General features: G+C 43.1%; 1 protein-coding gene across 1 annotated transcript in view; it reads left to right on the forward strand.

Annotated features, from left to right (window-relative positions):
- Positions 1-1000: 1000 nt before the first annotated feature.
- eya4 (EYA transcriptional coactivator and phosphatase 4) overlaps positions 1001-11792 on the forward strand; it is a 270391-nt gene continuing 259599 nt past the window's right edge. The window contains exon 1 of the mRNA XM_084314148.1: positions 1001-1071. The gene's annotated coding sequence lies outside the window, so the exon portion shown is untranslated. The remainder of the gene's footprint in view (positions 1072-11792) is intronic.

Raw genomic sequence — 11792 nt, forward strand, 5'->3', positions numbered from 1 at the left:
ACGGACGGACGGACGGACGGACGGACAGACAGACAGACAGACAGACAGACAGACAGACAGACAGACAGACAGACAGACAGACAGACAGACAGACAGACAGACAGACAGACAGACAGACAGACAGACAGACAGACAGACAGACAGACAGACAGACAGACAGACAGACAGACAGACTAATCCCCGCCAGGTGTTCTGCCAGGGCCGGGGCGTACCAGGGGGGTACACTATGTTATGTTATGTTATGTGAATGAACATGAAACTGGGAACACAGGCCAGTGTTATGTGTATTTCATGCAGAGAAGCAGACAACTTGTATAACACCTTGCCCCAAATCTCTTGAAATCCTGAACTCTTGTTGTCTTTATTATGTGAATTAAAAAAAAACGAGGTAACACCTAACTTTATAAATAAATAAATAAATGAGTTGCTTCTTTGTGTAAGTTACAAATAGGCCTGTATAATAGTGGTTGTGTGCTGTGATTGTACAATTCTACAAATCTCTAAAGAGTCAATCCTGTAAATACAAATTAGTCAGTGTATAAGTTCATGTTGTTCATCGCCGTGGCGGTGGGATAAATAAAACTGTGTGCACATCATTTAGGCCAAACTATTAATAAGAATGTCATTTTGGTATATCCCCCCCCCCCCCCCCCCCCTCTGTACCCCATTACTTCTTTGGACGTGTGCCAAATGGTGTGCGCACGGCAGCTGGACGCATGCGCTTTGCGCAACGATCAACACCGCTGTTGCCGGAGAGCCGTCTTCGATCATGTAGTCGGGTCTCAACGCTACAAACAATGTACAACTCTAGCCGTTGTTTTCCCGACGGGCGAGCGGTCGGTTAACCGAGAGTGGGGTTTGTTATTATTATTGTTGTTGTATGCTTTTTGTTCAGATAACTTTTCGCGTTTGTTTTGGACTCTCGGGCTGGCAGTGGCATGAAATATCTGCCTCCAACTAGTCAGTGACTGACAGCGCGCAGGCAGCAGAGAGAGCCGTGTCCTCCGCTTTCAAACAAGAAGGACATTAAGCAACGAGAGTTTCTGAAGGTGCGAACATTATTTTACCTGGGTATGTTGTTTACCTTCTATTTGCATTCGCCGAGACTAATTGCATTCGCCGAGAGTCGGTGTTATTTTGGCAAATGATTAAGGCTATGCATGGAGTTCTGGAAGCCGTTTGGATAGGATGGTGTTTTTGTTTAGTTTAGTTTTTTCTTCAGTTTGGAGACTCGTCATCAGCAGCTACATATAGATCATCAGTGTAAACACGCAGTGCAACTTGTATATGTCATGCAATGTGACATTTGGTCATATTATTATTGCATAAACTAAATGCATTAGACTAGACAACATACATGCATTCCAAGGTTTGCCTCTGGTTTTACATTTACAGCTATTTCCTGCATGTATATGTCTTAAATGTCCATGCCATTACAATTTAAAATGTCGATGATTCGTTTATGACAACTTACTATACAATATAATAATTATGCATACTTTTCTTTCCTCTCCACTTCCAAGTTTATAATAAATCTAGAACATAATAGTGAAAATGTAAGTCTATATCTGATGTACACGTTAAAATATGTAGGCCCCTGTGTGTGTGTGTGTGTGTGTGTGTGTGTGTGTGTGTGTGTGTGTGTGTGTGTGTGTGTGGCCCTCGACGCACTGCCTGCACGCACCATCCATCAGTGTGATGGGTGCTGCACCTCTGTGCGGGGTCTCTCTGGCGGCCCTCTGATCCCACGTGGAGACTTTGTGTTTATATTTGATATGTAGGAAATGGGAATCTTATACCCGCACCACGCCACGGGCTGCCGGGCTCTAAGGGCCCAGTGTGGCCCCCCTGGCTGTTGGTCTGCCCCCCTAACTACATACATGTGATAGGCCTCCTTCACCGACATCCATACAGGTTAGATTTCACATTAAGGACGCTTACTTACCCAACACGCATTAATGGTCAACGCATGGCTTTTTGTTGATTTTGACGTCCTGCTATTCTCATGTCCATAGACCCCGCGTGTCTATAGGTGGTGGATTAGTGTTCTCGGCATTGGGGTTGCCTTTTTATTTGTTTTATTTGACAATTCCAGCACGGCCCTTTGGAAATATGCCTATAGGCCAACGTATTGGAAATAGCTGAGGTTTTGCATTATTGTCATTAAAATATTATAGGCCTAAAAACGTTCATCGTGTCTTAATTTAGTGTATGGTCATATTATACTGATTTTATTGACAATGTCTATCAAGCAGCATTGCATATATATACTATTTATGTGGAGATAAATAAATACATAGATACATAAATAGATATAATACACACACACACACACACACACACATCCTGATTTAATGCAGCTTTAATTGGGTAGACCGAATTATATTTACTATAAAGTCGTTTTCAAGCTGATATAAACTTAATCACTCATCTGCTTACAAATGTAAGGTTATAAGACATGGACACTGGGTATTTGAAATTCTTGTTGATAAACAATTATCAATTTATCATATAATATATATCCTTTAGACTTAGATAAAAAAAAAAAAAAAAAATCATATTCACGTCAGTAATTCTTGTTAATCTTAATCAAGTTGCATCATTTTAATTAAGGTGTCCGATCAGCGTGTGTTATTATTACCGCCCCCCCCCCCCCCCCCATAATTACGCAAACACGACAATTACGCATCGCGTTTTACGCACAGCATTTTGGACAAATGAAAGTTGCTTGTTGCTCAATTTGAGTCGTCGCTGAAAATAGTGCAAAGCTGTAAACGGCCTGAAACGTCTTTATGACAATGGAACTGAAGCGTGGTGACACACGGGGACGGTGGAATGGTATTTTGGGACATGCCCCGCGCGTTACGATGGCGCACTGTTCACATGCCAAAACGTTTAGTTCTGTGACTGGTAAACAAAAAGATTGTCACTTAAAATAAAACCACACACACACACACACACACACACACACACACACACACACACACACACACACACACACAATTCCCCCCTAAAGTTATCAGTTATTAATTGTGACTCAAATTTAAAAAAAGAAAGCGGCAATTATTTTTTCATTTCAAAATCTCTCCATGCAGCCAGCTCTGCAATATGATGAATTGAAAATGGGGGACCCTGATGTAAACAAGACGAAAGTCTTTCTCTGGTCTGCAATTGTATGTATTGAGCCGTACTGTACTGTACCCATTCTGCAATCTGTTAATAAAGTGTTCAATCAATCAATCAATCAATCAATCAATCAATCAATCAATCAATCAATCAATCAATTCAAAGTGTGAGTGAAACTCATCTTGATCATCATGGGCATCGTGTGGTTTGTTCAACAATCTCCTCTATTCGGCTTTTATGTCGTGAAATTACCACAGCGTATAATGTAGTCCACTTTATAACCCCCCCCCCCAACCCCCCCCCCCCCACCGTGTCCCTATGTGTCTCTGCATGTCGCTGTCAGAAGTTGGAGGGAGAAATATTATTCTCTCTTCTGGGATTGAGACGGAAATGGTCGGGCATATCGATACTAGCAGTGTCGGGTAACCACTCCACGATTTGACGGTCATGGCTAGAGAGAGAGAGAAAGAGAGGGGGGGGGGGGAGAGAAGGAGAGAGAGAGAGAGGGGGGGGGGGAGAGGGGAGAGAGAGAGGGGGGGAGAGAGAGAGAGAGATGGGGGGGGAGAGAGAGAGAGACGAGAGAGAGGGGGGGGGGGGGGAGAGAGATAGGGGGGGGTGAACCACAATCGGATAGAATGAAGTGACCTGGTAAAGCCGGATTCTGTCCTCCACAGAGGTGAGAGAGAGAGAGAGACAGAGAGGAGGGGGGCTTGGGCATAAATCAATTCGCCTGAGAGACGCATTATTGTCTTCGGTTTCAGGCGATGGGGAGCTAAACGCTATGAAAAATTAAAAGGGTTGCCAGTTAGTTAAAAAAAAAAAAAAAAAAAGCCAGAGCTCCGCGATGCAAGCGCGCACGCACGCCCCACTCGAGTCGACACACACAGAACCGATTGATGAACACATGTACTACTGTACATCTTGGTTCTTCAAGACGTTTTAATTCCAATATAAAATACGTACAGTATAACTATACAGTACTGTGTATTCAGAATGCCTACAAAATCACTGGTAGGCTATAGTTCTACATTCGAGATCATGAAAAGTATGCTAACTTTGTACATCTTTGTTGTTTTTATCAAATGGGCACTTCACCAAAATAATGCAGATTTATTTTGCACATAATCTCACATATATTCAAAAACCACTTCAATGAGTTTGAATATGGCCACCAGTGATGTCATCAGGGACATTGGATCCTTGTGTTGTGTTAATTACAGTTCAATGAAATGATAAGGTAGCAGTCCTTGTAAGACAAAGGTGTTGCTAGTTTTTCATCTACATCATTTCATTGAGCTGTAATTAACACAACACAAGGATTCAATGTCCCCGATGACATCCCTGCAGGTCTCAAACTCATTTACTCTCAATAATTGTCAAACGAAAGGAATGTGTGCAAAACTGTTTCGTTTTTGGATGTGTGTGAGACTATGTGTAAAAAATAAACAAGCCTTGTTTTTTGGTGAAGTACCACTTTAAGGGATATAGCGGATGAAATGTGCAGCTTTCCATTCTCTCATTGTGAATTATCCCACCTCTGCTGGTGCAACTAACCACATTAGCTATTGCCTGAAAATGTAACACAAACAAAGCCTTGCGAGAGATGGCCCAAATTGCATTCATTTGCAGGGGAACGTTTGATATGAATTATAATTATATTGATGTAATCATTTTGCTTTTAATTTGTTCCCTCATCTGAGCAAAATCTTTAGGCAACGTTGTGCTTCATGCCTTAACCCTTTCACTACCGCACTACCAAATGGTTAACCCTTTCACTGCGACAATACAGAAGGTTAACCCGTTCACTGACACACGACAAAGGGTTAACCCGTTCACTACCACACACCGTCTGTAGTGTGATAGTGAAGACCTTCTGTAGTGCGGTAGTGAAAGGGTTATATAGGCTATACCAGAATAAAAGTGAGGGAGAGATTGAACCAAGGATGGATAGAATGAAGTGACCTGGTAGAAATAGAGATGGTGGGGTATTGGGAGGAGAGGGGACAGGAGAGAGAGGGACAGAGAGAGGGAGAGAGAGGGAGGGAGAAAGAGGAGAGAGAGGGAGAGAGAGAGGAGAGAGAGAGGGAGGAAAAGAGAGGAGAGAGAGGGAGGGAGGGATAGAGAGGAGAGAGAGGGAGATAGAGAGGAGAGAGAGGGAGGGAGAGAGAGAGAGAGAGAGAGGGGGGGCCTGGCCATACCGACCGACCGACCGGTATGATGACTACAAGAGGGCTTGTGTGTGTGTGCGTCTGTGTGCATGTGCGTATGTGCATGTGTGCGTCTGTGCATGTGCGTTTGTGTATGTGTGTGTGTGCGTCTGTGCATGTGTGTACGTGCGTCTGTGCATGTGTGTGCATGTGTGTGTGCGTCTGTGCATGTGCGTTTGTGTATGTGTGTGTGTGCGTCTGTGCATGTGTGTACGTGCGTCTGTGCATGTGTGTGTGTGCCATCCTTTTGTCCAACTGTCAAATGTATCTGGAGGCTCTTCTCCCCACAGTCAGTGTGGCAGAGGAGAGGAGCCATGTCACGTCGTTCTGTCTGAGACGATGGCTCTCTGGCCCTGCCCTCCATTCTTCTAGGTGGCTTGTGTTACAGTGAACAGTTCCCATCCTCCTTCCTCCCTCCCACAAACAAGACACAGACATGAACCATTTCACCACACTGACACTACAGACGGTTTAGTGAAATGGGTTAACCCTTTGTCGTGTGGCAGTGAACGGGTTAACCGTCTGTATTGTCGCAGTGAAATGGGTTAACCCTTCGGTAGTGTGGCAGTGAAAGGGTTAATACTCATACCGTCGGTGTAGGGCTGTCACCTCTTAGTCAATTGACCCCTTGCACTGACGAACCATAATGAGTTAATTTTGAAATGTTTTGGACAGCATCCATGTATTTGCAGTTTGTAAAGTCAATCCAAATCACTTGGTAGTGTGAATGTGATATATCAAAAGGAAGTACTTGTCTCAACCTCTACTGTCTTTAACTATTAATTCACACTCGAATCATCTTTAGATACTGTACATTCTCAAATAGCTTTATGAGGGGCGTGCCGAGAGGACGAATCGTGCCTTACGTGCGTCCACTATATCCTTGTACAGTCCGTGCACAACGTGGGAAACACAATTTTACAGATTTGTAATTTAAATCAACTAATCGAATAGTCGACAAATCCTATGACTATTAGCTGACAAAAAAATATTTTAGTCGAGGACAGGCCTTCATACGTGCCTGGATGCCTTCACTGCATACACGCACATACACACCTTCCAGTAGCTAAAATGTACCTTAACCCTTTCACTGCCACACTACAGATGGTTAACCGTCTGTAGTGTGGTAGTGAGTGATTGATTGATTGATTGAAAACTTTATGAACAGATTTCAGAATGGGTACGATACAGTATGGCTGGGCGATATGGCCTCTAACTGATATCACGATATTTTTTGGCTATGTCACGATACACGATGTATACTTCACGATATTTTGACATTTCCTCTAAAGCCCTTAAAAATGCTAGCATCTAGCATTTAAGTCTCCGCTGTTGAGATTCTTAGAGGTCCAAGTAAGGCTGGGGCGATGTGGCTAAGATATTACATAATAATTACATAATTTCTATATAATATAGATATATACCCCCCTGTCGGTGCAAATCCGTTCTTTTGGGGCCAATCGTCACTCTCACCACAATAGACTCTCTATCTCCTCCACCATTAATAGGGTCAGTGGCTGTCCCCCCCCCCCCCCCCCCCCCCCCCCCGGGCCAGCCAGGCTGTGTGTCTGTGTCCCCAGCCAGCCAGCCACACATATTATTTACACTTCTCCCTTTTCATTGTTGATATTTACTTCTGCAATTATCTCTTCACTTCACCCTGGCCTGAAGATGATATGCTGAAGTTAATGCCACAGCTTCCCTGCCTCGTTCTCCCGTTGCTCGCCATAGACCGATAGACAGACAGGTCGACACACACACACACACACACACACACACACACACACACACACACACACACACACACACACACACACACACACACACACACACACACACACACACACACACACACACACAGATGTATACAGATGGTTGGACACATACAAACTAGTACATTATGCCATTCTGTGGATGCTTTTATCCCAAATCATTTGCAGTACTGTGACTGTATATATTATCAGTGTGGGTGGGAATCGAACCCTAACCCTCTAGTCTGTAACATGTTCACTACCCAGTACCCAGTGAAATTAACAACCAATAGACACTTTTAATGTGTGTAAACAACAATGACGTTCTCCGGACGCATTTGATATTTCGGCAACAGAATTCTTGTTATGGTTTGTAACCGACCCCAAGCGCAACGGCACAGAGAGAGTTGTTTCAGAGTTAGCCAAAGCAAGGGCGTATTTATTCTCAGAGTCACAAGATAGAATTAGGTTGAGCAACAGAACAAACGGGGAATCTGGCATGTGAAGAATGTTGCGGCTCTGCAGATTCTCCCAGTAGGTGGTGGTGAGGAATTAGCTTGTGACGTCTGAGCCGCTCTGCAGATCCTCCCAAGCATACACTCCAGGTGGAAACGGAGGGAGAGAGAGAAATCCCAGTTAGCCCAGCGCACAACAGAAACAGAGAGGTGACTGATCCAAATAAATATCCAAGTTGAATTGAAGGGAGTATGGTCTGATGCAGATGGTCGGATAACTATAGCTAAGATTTTACATAAGAACAGAAAAATAGCGTTGGTAGCGGTATACGCCCCAAATTTATACGAAGTTAGTTTCTTCACTACACTTACCAGAGCAATGTTAGACCTTCCCGAATACTCATTTATAATCGGTGCGGATTTTAATGCCATTTGGAACCCAAGGATGGACAAATCAAACCCCTCCTTTTCCAATGAACAAAAAAATGCATCTAATGCATTAAAGGATTGGTCGAAGATTACAGGTGTAAATGACTTATGGCGTTCACTCAACCCCATGACCCGGAAGTACTCTTGTCGATCTGCGAGACATAATACATTATCCAGAATAGATTACGTTTTCACAACCCTGAGACTATTTGATAACTACGATGTGGAAATGATACCCAATGCATTGTCTGATCACTGTTATTTACTCTTAAAAGGAACATTTGGTATACTATCATCCCGAGCCCCAAGATGGCGATTTAACACGATGCTGCTTAATAACAAGGAATTCATTACACAAATCAAAGAAGCTCTTACGGTATTCCTACGGATAAATGTGAATTCGGTGCAGGACCCCAGAATATTATGGATGTCGACAAAGGGAATGATCAAGGATTTCACTGATAGCTTTTCCTCCCAAATACGCAAGAATCGATGCTCAAAACTGGCTGAACTGGAAACACTTTACTCAACGTTATTTAATTCTTTGCAATACAACAACTCGGTTCAACTGGAAAATCAAGTCAATATACTAAAAAAAGAGATTAACGCCATATACAGACAACAATCTGAATTGCAAATACGTAGCACAAGACAACAGCAATACTCTCAAGGTTCTAAACCAAGTCACCTATTAGCTATGCGACTAAGAGTCAACGCAAAATTTGCAGATATAACTACCATTAGAGCACAACAAGGACTTGTTACAGAACCCAAAGAAATAAACACGACATTCAAAGAATTCTACTCCAACTTGTATAAATCATAAACGACCTTCGATCAAAACAAAATGGACACATATCTTAATCAAATTAACCTCCCTAAACTTTCAGAGGATGACGCTAAACAGTTAGAAACACCGATCACACTAGATGAACTTAGGGAGGCCATATCTGAAATGCAAAGTGGAAGGGCCCCTGGAAGAGACGGTATCCCACCAGAAATGTACCTCTCTTGTTGGGACATAATTGGACCCTTATTACTAAATATGATTTTATACTCAGTCAAGGAGGGGAACTTCCATAAGAATGACAATATTGCACTCATAACAGTCCTCCTCAAAAAAGACAAAGACCCCACCGAGTGCGGTAGTTACAGACCTTTAAGCCTCCTCGGAACCGATATCAAACTGTACTCTAAGGTATTAGCCATCAGACTACAAAAGCATATGACGTCTTTAATTCATCCGGACCAAACAGGCTTCATAAGAGGCCGCCTGATCACTGATAACATAAGACGATTACTACACGTACTAGATGCTAACAAGGAAGACAACACACCTAAGGCGATGCTGTCCCTGGATGCAATGAAAGCTTTTGACAGGTTGGAATGGTCATATCTATGGGCAGTGCTAGAAAGGATGGGGTTAGGAAAAGGATTCATTGATATGATTAAAGTATTATACAAAGACCCATCGGCCATGATTACAACAGGTACAATCACCTCCGAAATCTTTCCAGTATCACGGTCTTCCAGACAGGGTTGCCCCCTTAGTCCCGGACTATTCGATCTATCATTAGAGCCTTTAGCACAATATATAAGACAATCCCAATCCATAGAACCAATCGTAATCAAGGGCACACAACACAAAATTAGTTTATATGCGGACGACGTAATACTGTTCATGCAAAACCCCAACACCGCATTGCCTCATCTTCTCAAGTTGATTGAGGACTTTGGAGATTTATCGGGATTTAGGATAAATTGGCCGAAGTCGGCCTTCCTCCCACTTAACGCCCCTGCAAAAAGAAATATAACCCTCCCAGAAGAGATACCGATGGTAAAACACTTTAGATGTTTGGGAGTTGAAATATTCCCTACCATAAGCCAAACGGTGAAGCACAATTACATAAAAATCCAAAACAAAATCAAATACGACCTTGTCAGGTGGTCAAAACTTAAAAACTCAGTACAAGCACGGATATCAATAATTAAGATGGACGTCCTACCTAGAATCAACGTATTCAGCTCAATGCTACCGTTACCCCCTCCAAAGGGTTACTGGAAAGAATTACACTCCTCCACATACAAATTTATTTGGAATAACAAACCACCACGCATAAAAAGATCCACCGCACAGAGAAACAAAGCAGACGGTGGTATGGCATTTCCAGATTTCCACCACTATTTTAAGGCATACACTTTAAGACCACTGACAACATGGTTTGATCCCCAAGCATCAGTATCCTGGAGAAATTTAGAAGAAAATATAGTAGCTCCACATAGGCTGAAGGACATAGTGTACACCAAATTATCAATTAAGCAATGCGAACGGAAATTTGGCCCCATAATCACTCATGCAATCCGGATATGGCGTGAAACACAAAAAAAAGACTCTATCCCACATAAATGGCATAATCATACTCCCTTATTCAATAACAATGCACTCTTGATTGGAAAACAACCTATAAGATTCCCTAGATGGGAAAAGCAAGGCATACACACATTAGGAGACGTTTTCAACAAACAGGGTTTTTGTAGTTTTGAATGGGGGGTCCGGGAGAGGGGGGTACGAGCTGGAGCATATGTGTATTTGTATATCCTATTGTGTGTTGTCATGTTTGTTTATGTGTTTGTTTAAAAAATAATAAAAAAATAAAATACAAAAAAAAAATATCCAAGTGACTTGATCTTCGGTGTGATACACACAGTTAGCAGAGTCCAGAGAAAAAACAATACGGTAATCCAAAGTGTAAATCCAACAACAAAAATTAGGTGAGAACAGTATAACAAAAACGGGATCTCTTCGGTGTTTCACAAACACAAAAAACGGGTGATCCAAAAAGAACTGTTTCCAAAAACTCACCAGAGCGCAACGCGTAAAGCGGGCAGATAAACGAGGCGCAGCTTCGTACGGGGAATCAGGTTCTCCACAGGGATACTTCACGAAAGTCCTGGGGAGCAACAGACAGGGAACAGCGACGGGAAAGACAGGCAGATGCAGGGAATATTCAAAACGATCCAACATCGATACTAGGGGAATCAGGGTATATAAAGCCACAGGGCGCTGATGACAAGCTGTGACAGCTGCGGGATGAAATTGATCATTGCTCCAGAAGCGTGTGGTGGGAAGAGCACCAATCAACACGGCATCTTACAGGAAAGAAGCGTGTGGCGGGGAATGCAATTAATTAACAAAATACCTTAAAGGAACGGAGCGAGTGGGTGGGGAGCGGACCAAACCTCACAATTCTCCTGCGACAGTGTGGCTGAAACGGCATGACGTTGGAGGACATGTCCGTGCCTTCGCTCACCCTCTCCTCTCCTAGTCGACTCTGACTAGAGTTTCCCCGGAGTCTCTCTCGCTGAAAGACAGCAGAGTGCAACGATAGACTAACCAGGTTTGCAATGGCATCGGGGTGACAGTGGCTCAGGAGGTCGACCGGTTGTCTAGTAGTCAGAAGGTTCCCGGTCAGAATCCTGGCTCCTCCCGGGCAGCGTGTCCAAGTGTCCTTGAGCAAGACACTTAACCCCTAACTGCTCCCGATGAGCAGGTTGGCACCTCGCTGTGTGTGAATGTGTGACTGAATGGGTGAACGTGAGGCATAAATTGTAAAGCGCTGATATGAATGCATTCCATTACCCAGTTCTCATGCTCACTGCAGTAGAGAATAAGAAGAACAGTGGAAACACGTTTTGAGAGCTGGGTCAGGATTTCAACTCAAAAGTTGTTGCATTTGTGATAATTTGTTTGTTTGTTTTTTCTAAAATATGTGTCTGTTATGGTTTGAAACCGACCCCAATAGCACAACACAAGACAGGTATGA

This window comes from Notolepis coatsorum (assembly GCF_963971535.1).
Source record: "Notolepis coatsorum genome assembly, chromosome: 5".
Taxonomy (NCBI): domain Eukaryota; kingdom Metazoa; phylum Chordata; class Actinopteri; order Aulopiformes; family Paralepididae; genus Notolepis; species Notolepis coatsorum.